The sequence below is a fragment of the Zalophus californianus genome, chromosome 13 (genome assembly GCF_009762305.2).
Source record: "Zalophus californianus isolate mZalCal1 chromosome 13, mZalCal1.pri.v2, whole genome shotgun sequence".
NCBI lineage: Eukaryota > Metazoa > Chordata > Mammalia > Carnivora > Otariidae > Zalophus > Zalophus californianus.
In genome coordinates, this window is record NC_045607.1 from 91070034 (window position 1) to 91083339 (window position 13306).

Sequence of the window (13306 nt, forward strand, 5' to 3'; positions counted from 1 at the left end):
TAGGGAGCCTGACATGGGGTTCGATCCCAGAACCTGGAGATCATGACCTGAGCTGAAGGCAGACACTTAACTGACTGAGCTGTCCAGGCGCCCAAGATCTTTTTAAATACAATACTATAAGTTTCCCTCTAAGCACTACTTTAGTTGTACTACTTAAGTTTTGTTATGTTGTGCATCCCTTCATTCTTCTCAAAGTATTTTATAATCTCCCTGTGATATTTTCTGTGACTCATTGGTTATTTAGAAATGTTGTGTTTAATTTCCACATATTTGTGAATTTCTCAGATTTCCTTCTGTTACTGATTTCTAATTACATTCTGTTGTTAGAGAACATAGTTTGCATGACTTGATTCCCTTTAAACTTATTAAATCTGATTTTATTACCTAGAATATGGTCTGTCCTGGAATACATTCTCTGTAAGCTTGAGAAGAATCTGTATCTTGCTGTAGGGGCGGAATGTTCTACCGTTTTAATTGTGGTTGGTTTATAGTGCTGTTTAAGTTTTCTGTTCCCCTGCTGACCTGCCTAGTTCTTTCTTATATCCATTATTGAAAGTGGGTTATTGAAATTGTCAGTTACTGTTGTTGACTTAGCTACTTTTTCTTTTCATTTCTGTAATTTTTTGCTTTATGTTTTTGGGGCTTTGTTGTTCGGTGCATATACATTTAAAATAGATTGGGTTGACCTTGTTATTATAAAATGTCCTTTTATAATGACAAGGCTTCTTGTCACTATAAAATGCCCTTTATTTCTAGTAATGATTCATGTCTTGTAGTTTATTTTGTTTGAGACTTATATAAGTCTTTACAGCTTTCTTATGATTGCTGTATGTTTGATATACTTTTTCAGCTATATGTATTCTTGAATAGTGAGTGTCTTTTATAGACAACATAAAGATGGATAATTTTTTAATCCTTTTTGCCAGTCTCTGTTGTTTTTGATTTGTCCTTTTAACCCACTTGCCTTTAATTAATTAATGATAAGATAGGTTTTACTTCTGTATTTTGCTACTTGTTTTCTATGTGTCACTTCTTTTTTCTTCCTGTTCCTTGATTCCTGCCTTTTTGTGTGTTAAATAGATAGTTCCTAGTATGATTTAAAAATTTCTTTATTTTGTCTCTCATATATGTAATTAAAAAAATTATTTTCTTAGGGGGTGCATGAAGATTACTATATCACCTTACTTTAAAAATCTAATTCAGATTAATGCTAACTTAATATTAATAATAAATATTTTGCTCCAATATGTTGCTATTCTTCTTCTTCTCCTTTAACTGTCAGTGCCATACAAATTATATCTTCATATATTTTAAGCCCATCAACACAATTTGATAATTATGGTTTTATGCAGTAGTCTTGTAAAACAAATAGCAAAAGAGTTACTGAGAAAAATACATTTATATTATCTTTCATAGTACCTATGTAGATAGCTTACTGGTACTATTTTATTTCTTTGTGTGACTTAGGATTCTTTCCAAAGTCCTTTCATTTCATCTCAAATAACTCCCTTTACTATTTCTTATACAGCAGTCAGCTAATGACAAATTTCCCCCATTTTTTGTTCATCTGGAAGTGGCCTAAATTATTCATTTTTGAAAAAGTGTTTAGCTGGATATAGAATTCTTGGTTGATAGTCTTTTTCTTCCCCCAACACTTTTAATATGTCATCCCACATGTCTTACATGATGAGTCACCTCTCTTGCTGCTTTTAAGATTCTGCGTTTGCTTTCAAATTTGTCTATGGTATGTCTAGTTGTAGATATCTTAGAGGTTGTCCTACTTAGAGTTTCTTGATTTTCTTTCTTTCCTTTTTTTTAAGATTTTATTTATTTATTTGACAGAGACACAGTGAGAGAGGGAACACAAACAGGGGAAGTGGGAGAGGGAGAAGCGGACTCCCTGATGAGCAGTGAGCCCAATGCAGGGCTCAAGCCCAGGACCCTGGGATCATGACCTGAGCTGAAGGCAGACACTTAATGACTGAACCACCCAGGCGCCCCTGGTTCTTGATTTTCTTAAGTGTATAAATTAATGCTTTTTATCAAGTTTGGTAAGTTTTTGGTCATCATTTCTTTAAATATTTTTTCTGCCTTTTTCTTCTCTTTTGGGACTCATTTGTGTTGGTGCTCTTGATCACATCCCACAGGTCTCTTAGATTGTTATTTTCTTTATTCTTTTTATTTTCTTCTTTTCAGAGTAGATAATCTCTTTTCCAGTAGAGATATTAAACTGTCTTCCAGTTCACTGATTCTTTCCTCTGCCAGCTCAAATCTGCTATTGAGCCCACCTGGTGAATTTCAGTTGTTCTTTCAACTATAGAATTTCTATAGGATTCTTTTAATTTCTATCACTTAGTCGATATTCCCTATTTGGTGAGAAAAATTTGTTATAATATCCTTTGATTCTTTAGATGTGGTTTTCTTTAGTTTTTTAAACATATTTATAATAGTTTTGGTCCCCTCAGGGACATTTTCTGTTGGATGTTTCTCCCTTTGCATGTGGTGTACTTCCTAATTTTATTTGGTGCATGTCTTTGTGATTCTTTGTTTAAAGCTGGACATTTTAGATAATATTTTAGCAATTCTAGTAGCAAACCCCTCTACCCATCAAAGTTTGTTTTTGCTGCTGTGGTTTTATTTTTGTTTTTCATTTTGGTTTTTGGTGGTGTTTTTCTTGCTACTGTTTGTTTGTTTAGTGGCCTTGCATTACTAATTCTGTGGGTTCTCTGTTTCCTGTGATGTGTGACCGCTGAGTTGTCCGTCATTCTTTTTAAGTTATTTTTCTTTTCTTTTTAAACCACTTTATTGAGGTATGATTTGGAAAGCTTTACAGATTTATTGTACACAACTTGGTAAGTTTGGAGGTAAGTATATGCTCATGAAACCATCACTGCAGTCTGTGCTATAAACATACCCATCGGCTGCAGAAGTCTCTTCTTCCTCCTCTCTTTAGTTATTACTGTTGTTATTATTGTTATTTTGTTTGTGTCATAAGAACACAAACATAAGGTCCTTTACATTTTCAAGCTTGGATTCCTAAGGGTCACATCTCGGTCAGTACTGTTGTGTAGTTAGCCAGTCACTGGTCAGGAGATTTTCTCATGTACTTCGCTGCGTGTCTTGAACCAAGAGGGTCTTGTGAGCAGATGTCGGACAAACTTCAGTCTTCACTGCCTGTTCCTGATGGCACCAGCGACGAGGGGCCAGTGTCTTCAACTTCCCAGTCTTCCTGGGGTGTGCGCTTGGCCTTCCATGTATGCACAACCTTGTTGATCCCAGAAATACGTCAGACCGTTTGAAGTTCCCTGTTGTCCTCTGGTTCTGCATTTCCTTTTAAATTCCAGGCCGCGCTCATGTTTACTGCCATTGTAGTTAGCAGGAGGCAGTTTGGTGGTGTTCGGTTGTGCCCCCTCGGTGGCCACTGCCTGCCGCCTCCCCACGACCCCAGCTGAATCAGACCCAGAGCCTCCCCCAGGTGCCCCAAGTCCAGACAGCACCATCCCTGTGCAGTGGCACTCTCCACAGTGCATCAGCTCTCCCCACCATCACCGTGCACAGCAAACAGGCACAGCCCACTGTCCCTCCGAGGTTCAGTCTTTTCTCTTGGATGGATGAACTTTTTCAGTTCATTCTGTGGCTTTGGTGAGTTTTCTGAGCTCTGAGATGCTTGGTTTTAGTTGTGTTGACCAGGTTTCTGTGGTTTTGGAGGCAGAGTGAGTTCATCTAGATCCTCAGGCCACCGTTCTGCAAGCCAGTTCTATGGTGTGTTGCTGGGGGGCCTGGGGTCTCTCACGTAGAAGGATGCACCTTGGGTGCACCTGTTGAGGGGGGTGGTGTCAGCAGCTGGCTCTCTTTGTGGTGGAGCAGCACATGGTACAGCTTTAACGTTGTGACCCTTTCTTCTTTGGTTAGAGTTGTAAAGACGTACATACATCTTTAGAAAGGCATATTGTGGGACAGAGGATCGTGGAGCCTAGCAGAGCTCCCTGGGGCACGTGGAGGACTGCCAGGTCTGAGGACAGTTGAGCGGAGAAGTGCTCACTCGCGGTTTGGAGGTGCAGGGGCCGACCCTGAACTATGACCCCATTATCTGCCTCTGAGAATTGGAGATGCGGCAAAGAGGCTCTGGCATCCGGCCCCTGAGCACACCTGGAGCAGGGACGAGCCCCACCCTTCAAACTGGGAGCTGAAACTCAGGGATACTGAAACACAAGCATGATGGGCCCACGACATTGTCAGCATTTGGCTTTTCCTTGCATGGTTGTGGTGTGCTTCCTGCATGCCAGGGTTCGAGGTCCCGCATGCGACCGTCACCCAGAGCCTGCCATCGTGGACCATCTTCTGCTGATGTGGGACAGACATGCTGCTCTGGGGAGTAATGCAGCAAGGGCAGGGCAGGTGGCGTGTGGGCCGAGGGTGTCCAGGGGTTAAGGCTGGAGCAGAAGGAGTGAGGGGTGAGTGACAAGGAGGACGAGGGGGCAGAATAGACGCACACCCCAGAGGGAGAAGGGGCTGGACTTGTTGCCAAGGCCATGAAGGGTAGAGGAGCCGAGGCAAGTTCAGGAGGGTGCATGTGCATGTGCGTGGCGGGGCCGGACAAAGGGAGCAGGCTGCTCCTCTGAGGAGGTGGAAGGTGCTGGAAGGTGTAGAACACAGGAACATTCATTCATGCACCAGATGAACAGCTCCCTGCTCCTGCCCAGGTGCTGGGGATAGAGCGGGGAGCAGACAGAAGAAGAAGAGACGGAGAAATACATGAACGTATGGTTTTTTGGGAAGTGGGAGGGGGAAAAGGAAGACGGGAAGCAGGCTGGGCAGCAGGACTGTGTGCATCATGTGCAGGGACGTGTTGGGCACGTGGAATGAGGTCAGCGTGGGCCTCGTTCAAGGTGGTAGCGTTACAGGAGAGATTCTGCTAGAAGAACCGTGGTAAGCTCTGTAGGTGTGATACACGTAAATAAAAGTGTGTAAATTCCCACATCACCAGGCCATACCAGCGACGTCTCAGAAAACTTCGTTCTGCTCCACCTTGGCCGTCACCCCCAAAGGTAATGCTGACCCCCATCAGCACAGATGCTCCTGCCTCGTGTTGAACTTGGTGTGGAGGGGACCATGCAATCCAGGCTCTTTGTGTCTGGCTTCTTCCGCTCCCCGCCTTAGGCTTCCGAGGTGCACCTCTGCTGCCCCAGCGGATGGTGTGGCAAGCCCCTTCTAGAGGTCCAGCGTGACCGCCATGGGGAGGTGGGCCTGGGGAGGCCTGTCCAGGGACTGTCGCCTGACCCTGCAGAGCCGGGAGCCTCTGCACCGGGCGTGAGCAGCGAGGGGCTGGGAGCATCGGATATTGAAGACAGCGCGAATGACATTTCATGATGGGTTGGACGAAGAAGGTGGTTGAAAAGGAAGTCAGGACAACCAGGGTCTGTGGCCTTTGCCTGTGGCAGGAGGGTGTCAGAATTTAGGATGCGGGGGGGGGGCAGGGGCGGCTGCAGGGGAGCAGTCTGTGGAGGGAAGCTGGGTTCATGTTCGGACAAGTCAAGTGTGGTGTGAGTATCAGATGTGAGCAGGTCGCCGGGCCTGTGACGCTGGCTTTCTGAGGATGGTCTGACCCATGAGGGTATGTTTTGGGGGCTCTGTGCATTTCGCCAGGCCCTCAAAGGGAGGGAGGTGGAAAGAATGGGGGAGCTTTGTAGGCCCAGCTCCAAGTGCTGCGGCATGTGGAGGATCGGGGAGGAGGAGACACTCGCAGAGGGGAAGGGGGACAGGAGAAGACCCAGACGTGGCGCTCACGTGAAGTCCGTGAGGACGATGTACGTAAACTGGGGCACCATGCACACGCTGCCCGCCGCTGGGCAGGCCTGCAGGGGGCCAGGCTGCACCTGCGAGCACACACTGCCTCAAGGCCTGCCTGCCGCTCTACGGGGACAGTGGTGCTGATGTAAGTAAGCGTCCTGGGAGCAGGGACCTGAGCGATGCGGACTCGGAAGGCGTCCGGAAGGCATCCCAGCCGCTGCTGGAAACCTCGGGGACTCGGAGCTCCGAGGACCGTGCTGTCCCGACGTCTGCTGGACGCAGCCACAGGACGTCTTTTGAACAAGAAAGAGGGTGTCCAGAGGACGTTGTCAGGGTGCTAGAATCATCAGCGGGCTGTGGGCGGGTCCCTCGGATGCACCTCTGTACTTGGTCCGAACCCCTTCTTAGTCTGTGTCACCTCAGTCCATCCTGCCTGTCTGCACCGTGCACTTGCAAATACTGCTTTCAAATCAGCATTACTTCTGAAGAAGCGCTGGAGACAAATAGCACTACCTGTTATGGGTTGAATCGTGCTCCCCCAAATAGACCCACTGGACAGAGCTTCTTTACAGAAGTAATTAACTGTAGACGAGGTCCTAATGGTGGGCCCTGATCCAGTGTGACTGGCGTCCTTTTAAGAAGAGATCAGGACACAGACGTGCACAGGGAGGGATGACCAGGGAGGGCCTGGGGGAGGACGGCCGTCTGCAAGCTCGCGGGAGAAACCAGCGCTGCTCACGCCTACATCTGCAAATTCCAGCCCCCAGAATTCCGCCACCCAGGCTGTGGCACGGCGTCACTAGCAAACTCATACAGAAGCTACTTAAAAAAATAATAATTGTCGCCACCATAGCAAACATTCGCCCCCGTTTGCTGTTTGTTTCCATGAACTTGAGGCCATCACTGCGGACGAATGTCCTGCTTGCAATAGGGCAACAGGACAAGGCCTCGGGGACACGGAGGCGCTGACGGAGCCCGCCGCAGACCCCTCCGCTCCCTTTGTTCCCGGTCGCGTTCCCGCCAGTCCAGGGGTCTTGCGGCCTGCAGTCTGGCCACAGCGTGGGGGCCCGGGCCTCTAAACCTGTCCCTTAGGCAACTGGAAAGTAATTCCCTTGTTGCCATGGGATCGCGCCTGACTCAGTTCTTTTCCCGATAAGGGTCCTTCTTTAAAAAAAAAAAGGTATATTTTCCTCCTTTACCTTTAACTAAATCTAGGCATTTGAGCTAAAAACCTTGTGTGCAGGGGAACAACCAGGATTCCAGAGTCTTCCGTGAAACCAAATGACAGAGGCACCCACACGGAGTGTGCACCCGGCGTTTCTGTTTGCTCTTTTCTGCCACGTTTCCCAAGGTGACAAGCGGGCCCAGCGGGGAAGCGGGCCTGGGGCTGGGCTCGCAGCAGAGGCGTGGCGGGTTTCGCCTTCCCGGCTGCATCTGGGGGTGGGGGACCCGCCAGCGCTGTCGGGGGCTCTAGGTGTCGGGGAAAAGAGGAGGTCGATGAAAGACCCCAATTCAGCCTCCCAAGCGGCCTCTCCCCCTCCTCGGCCACATGCTCACTGGGCCCTGACAGTGGGGCCTTTGCTGGGGGCCCTGGGGGCCATCTGGGACACCGAGTGAGAAAAGCTCTCACTTCAGGCTGTGCCGGGCGGGGTGGGGAGGAGGCGCGTCTACACTTGGACTCCTGTGGGGCTTTGATGTGTTTGCCGTCAAAGTGGAATCAAAGCGGAGCTTAAATTGGGGAGGGACCTTGGTGACTCCATGTCAGGTGGTTCCCAAAGCAGGGCTGGGCCAGCCCTTGAAGGAGGCATAACACCAGCATTTACTCCACCCAAAGTGAGCACGAATGAAAATAAAAAAGTACAGACTGTTCACACTACCGGGCTGAGGCACCGGCAGCTCACCTGAGTGCGGAGTGGTGTTCTAGCTAAGTGAAGACACAACGGCGTGGTGTTTTAACCGCAGTGCTCGCAGAGACTGACGTTATGGGGGCTCTTTCCTATTGACGTAGCTTGTCTGGCCCAGCGCCCAGACTAATGGATGCACCTTTGGGGACTTTGTACACTGTGCTCCTTCCCAGTTATTAATTTCTTTTTTTCAGTCCTTGCATTTCCAGCATCACGGATGTTTCTCATTGCACGTGTTGGCTGAGCTGAGGGATTGCTCTGGAATGCATGGCCAACATTTCCCATTGCAAGTGGATAGGCTGTCTGAGTTTTCATTGGGAAATCTCTGCCTGCCCTTCCAGGGGCCCCTGGCCTGCTACACAATCAGCCCTCCAGGCTGGGGGCTTTTTCTGGGCCCTCACTGTTGTTCTTCCTCAGATCCTGGAAATTATACCTTTTCACGAAGATGACCAAGTCCAAGAATGCCAAGCTTTGGTGAATAAATACCCTCACTAATTAAAAAGGAGCCTGCTTTGAAGTTGTCCAGATATGCCGGAGACTACATCTAATTAAATCACAACAAGTGTACCTGATTCAGATCAACAGGTAGAGATTAATGGATGAAAAGTATGAATAACAAAACATTTTAAGAGACACGAATCAAAACAGAAAGGCAGCATGGACTCAAATCCAAGAGCGTGGGTTGAACTTCATTAGTAAATTCTTGCCTAATAGTGTCTCTGCTGCTAATGAGGACAGTTAGTATTTTACAGAAAGAGCGTGCAAACCAGAACAGACCCACTTGCCACCCTGCAGACAGAAATTTCTCTCGCTGACACCACGGATCAAGACGTCCCATTAGAGGCCCATATTGAGAACAGGTCCAGAGAAGATTTTGGGTGACCGGTGCATGGTTTGTCATTACCATGCATTTCCCCACATTGGGGCGGGGTGTGCACCTTCAACAGCCCCCCGTGAAACCCTGACTACTTACCAAGCATCACCAAACATCAGCGGTGAACCCTTGCATTGGGTCACCCTGCAGACGCCAGCTGGTTCCGATGCCTGCCAAGGATACACCAAGTTCCTGGTATCACCATGCCTGACTCTTAAGGCAGGATTCAGCTCAAAACCCAACATTCTCCCAAGTGACTTCATGTCTGAGTATTCACTGGCCTGCTGTTGAATCTTTGCACAACTTAGATCAAACCCAGTGAGTCTGTGGTAGTATGCTCGTGTGGTCAGCATTCCTGCCTGGCTTCGGGGCTGTATCCAGTGAGCAAGAATGTAGGGTGTTTGGAGATAGGATCTCTCCTACAGCCCCCCTCCACCTGTGAGCCCTGGTTAGGGGCTAGAACCACGTGATGGGCTGTGGAGTCGTTTTCCAGTAAGCTTTTTACGTCGGATGGTTTTAGATTTGTGGAGAGTTGTGAAGGTGGTAACGAGGTTCCATGTAGTGCACACCCAGTTCACCTCGTGTTAAACCTTACATCATTAGTGTGGTCTCTTCGTCACGGCGGGTGTGCCTCGACTGACTCATTATTCTCAACCCAAATCCATACTGTTCCTATTTCCTTAGACTTTACCTAATGTATTTTTTCTGTTCCAGAATCCCGTGTGAGTTACCACAGTGTGTTTGGTCTTTGCTTCTAGGCATTAAAGTGTAAATTTGACATGGATCAAACTATATGTGTAATGTATCAAATGTATTAAACGAGCCACGTTTAAATTTGGTTCATATTAAATGTTCTCTTTTCTTTAAACATCAAAAAAACGAATAAGGGGCTAATAAATCACGCCTACTTGATTGACACCATCAGTGGTTTGAGTTTTCCAGCAGCTTTGCGTTGTCTCCCCGTGTGGGTTTTTACGGTGAACATCACCCACATCCAGGGCATCAAAAATGGACATGAGGCCTTCAAAGCACACCTTGTAGTATTTTGCCAAAGTAAAGGATGTGACATTTTGCTCCGAGGAGACCCTCCATTTCAGTAGAAGGTAATTGAGTTCCAAGGCTTTAGGGCAGATGGGGCTCTTTCCCGAGGCTGTTCTCCGTTCAGGTCCCCTGGTCTGTCAGTAGGCCAGTGGGGGTGAGGGCAACAGCCCCAGGTAACCCGAGTGGGCCTTTGTGTGAGGAGGTGCTGGGCAGAGGCCATCTGGGGGGTGTCACAGGGCTCACACCCCCTGAGACTGTCACGAGCCAGCTGGGCAGTTCATGGGGTTAGGAGGGTGGACAGAGGTCGTTCTGCAGTACCGCGGAGGAACATGCCGAGGAACCCGCTAGTCAGGGAGCAAGCAGGTGACATCAGCTGCAACACTGGTGCTGCTGAACCCCACTTAGTCCTCTCTGCCCAGAGCCCGAGAGCCCCGCCTTTCCCGCAGCATCATGCGGACGTGCGCTGGTCTCCCTCCCGGCAGGTGCGTCTCGGGCCCTAAGCATCCTGCCTTTGCATGGCCCCAGCCTTCCCAGCAGCTCCTCCCGCCCTGAATCACCTCCGATCTCCAGTGCACCACCATATCCTGTTCCACTTGGGGAGCCAGACCTCCCCCAGATTCTCGGCGCTCTGACATGTGGAGGGGGCAGGTAGGGGGCTCCTTTCCTGATCACCTGCTCCAGCTTTATCCAGCCTCTTCTTGCTCTTCCTTTTTTCTTGGCTACTACTGGGCATAACATTTAAAACATTGAATCATAAAATTGGTGTTTGTTCAAAAGGCCACATACCGTATGACTTCACTTATGTAAAATGTCCGAAACAGATAAATCCCTGGAGAGAGAAGGAGCAGACTTGTGGCTACAGGGTCTGGGAGAGGTGAGAGTGGGGAGGACTCTGCTGATGGAGCAAGGTTTCTTTGGGGAGTGATGAAGTATTCTGCAGTCACATAGTGGAGACGGTTGCACAACCTTATGAATGTCCCCAGACACACTGGGTCGTAGACTTGCAAATGGCGAGTTTTACGATATGTGAATTACCTCAATTAAAAATGTGATGCTTTTTCACATGTGGAGATGTTTAAAAATAAAATAAAAGGAGACATTTTAAATTACCTTTGTAATTCCAGATAACGTAACAGTGACATTTTGATGTGTGTGTGTGTGATAGTTTTTGTGGGTTGTTTTGTTGGTTTTGGCTTGTGTTTATTTTTTCCCTTTGGGGTATTTTTAACCCTTTTCGGGGGGGGCAGGAGAGACCCTGTTGGAGTCTGTGGAAATGCTGGCCCATATTGTCACTTGTCACCTGTCCCCAAAGTTCATATTTGCCCCGTTACATTTGGCTCATGCATTAAAGTCTGGACAGCCGTTCCGTGTCTGATGTACTGCTGTGCAGAGGAACAGTTTCCAATATCAGACTATCAGTGGGGTCATTATTTCTCAGGAAGCAACGGCAGGGCCCGGTGTGTCGAAACTTGAGGCGTCTACGCAAAGGACCATGGCAATCGGCCATTCTGCATTTATTCACATATGTGACTTGTCTTGGGGGTGTGGGGGGGCTCTGGCGTCAGCTTCGTGGGCTACTGGAAACTTCACCCCTGTTTCCAAACACGTAGATGACACTCTTTCACTCAAGTACCCAAACTAAATCTTACTAAATTTTTTAAGGCAAAGCTGGAGGCTGAAAGAAACGAAAAATCAAATCCCGGCTTCTGTGCTGAATGGCACAACCTTTCCAGACCGAATCTTAAAGTTTCCTAGATCAGCGGCGACGCTGCGGGTCTGGCTGGGGGTGACGTCTGCTCGAGAGTCAGCAGAAGCACTGGGATTACTCCCGGCTCCATCCCATGGGGAGCATGCTCGTCTACGCGGCGCCTGAGATGCTCGGGAAATACACGTGCTTCAGCACTGAAAGTTGCCTTGGAAGAGCTGGGAATCTGTTCCACAGTGGAATCGGGCTAATGGTGCTTATTTTTCTTCGGGGCATATATTTATTTGACTGTTTCACACCACTTGTCAATTTCTAAGCCGTTAATAATTTTTATGCCTCTTTCAGATGTGTGTGTATAGTACAAGTGTGTTTGATTTCCTGCGGTCTCTCTGCATTTACACGGTGCTGAATGATGGTGTGTGTAACATGCCAATTTACCATTGCAACCCCAACTGAAGTTTAATTCTTTTTTTCTTTTTTAAGGATTTTATTTATTTGTTTGACAGAGAGAGACACAGTGAGAGAGGGAACACAAGCAGGGGGAGTGAGAGAGGGAGAAGCAGGCCTCCCGCGGAGCAGGGAGCCCGATGTGGGGCTCGATCCCAGGACCCTGGGATCATGACCTGAGCCGAAGGCAGACGCTTAACGACTGAGCCACCCAGGCGCCCCTGAAGTTTAATTCTTGAGCACACACGCGTTGACTGCCTTGCCTAGTTCCCTCCTGTCTCCGTGGCGCAAGCAGCCCCCGTGTCGAGGTGTTAATGCCGGGACCATCAGCCGTCACCGGGACACAGCCCCCGATGTCCTACTGCTGTTTACTGTCGGTCCCCTGGGCCAGGTTCTGATTCCTCAGCAGAGAACGTTCAATTGCTCTGGGAGAGACGTACCATTTGGGGGGGGGTCGTCTTAGAGAATCAGGGTAGTACTTCCGAGGGGTTGACTGGGGACATTTTACGAAAGCCGGCTTCTGACAGCTGGCCGGGTTTGGACTGGAAGCAATAGAAAGAGGGAACCTTCCTTAACTGGGTCAAGAGGCCCAGGCTGGGCAGAAACGGGCTCTCGCTGGCCGCCTGGGAGCTGGGGCTGGGCTCCCAAGGGCGCAGGCTCACGCGTCCCCGGGCACCTCCTGTGATTTAGAAGCAGGATGGACAGGATCGGCTTTGAGATGCCGGTGCCCTCACGTATCTACTGGCTGGTGTTCGTGCCTCTGAACAGTCTGAAGACTCTTGTGTGCCTCGTTCTAGCCGCAAACCACCTGAACCGCACTTGCAGACCTCAGCTGCCTGGGAGCAAGGTGTCATCCTGAGAGTGGGCTGACGTGTCTGGTGCTTTGTTAGCTCTTTTTCTCATTTAAGAGAGACAAGTGGGGTGGCCCCGACTATAACCGAATTATAAACTGTCTTCCATAGACTTTTAAAAAAATGCTGGTGAATGCCCATGACCTAAAGGTTCCCACCTGAGCCACTTCTTTTTACCATCGCCATTCATCTCCAGAAACTTTTCATCTCCCCCGTATGAAACCGTCCCTGCTAAACACTAACTGCTGGGCCCCCTGGCCCAGCCCTGGTGCCCGCCACCTGCTTTCTGCCTATGAACTTGACGACTCCAGGGACCTTGTCAGCCATGTACTTGTGTTTCTGTATCTGGCTGTTTCCGTCAGCTTCGTCCGTGTATTGCAGGGCAGGATTTCCTTTTTCCCAAGCCACTTGATGCTCGGCGTGTGCGTCCCGCTCTTTGGTAGGCTTGAAGCCACAAACCCAGATCCATCCAGATATGTGGTCAGAGCCACCCTCCCCCGCCCCCAACCAGTGGGACCCGGTCGAGGCCAGGCTGCCAGCTGACAGTCTGGAAGTGAAGGGGACAGGGGCCACACCGGGATATGGAGCCGGGGTGTCCGTTGTACCTGCCCTTCCTTCCCCCCAGGATCCAGGGACGGGCGCCCACGTTCTTGTGTGGTGTTCCTGGTTGACAACTACCAGAAGCCAGGATCTG

General features: G+C 49.0%; 1 protein-coding gene across 2 annotated transcripts in view; it reads left to right on the plus strand.

Moving 5' to 3' along the window:
* Nucleotides 1-13306, plus strand: part of ROR2 (receptor tyrosine kinase like orphan receptor 2) — a 192748-nt gene that overhangs the window by 132128 nt on the left and 47314 nt on the right. The window lies entirely within an intron of this gene.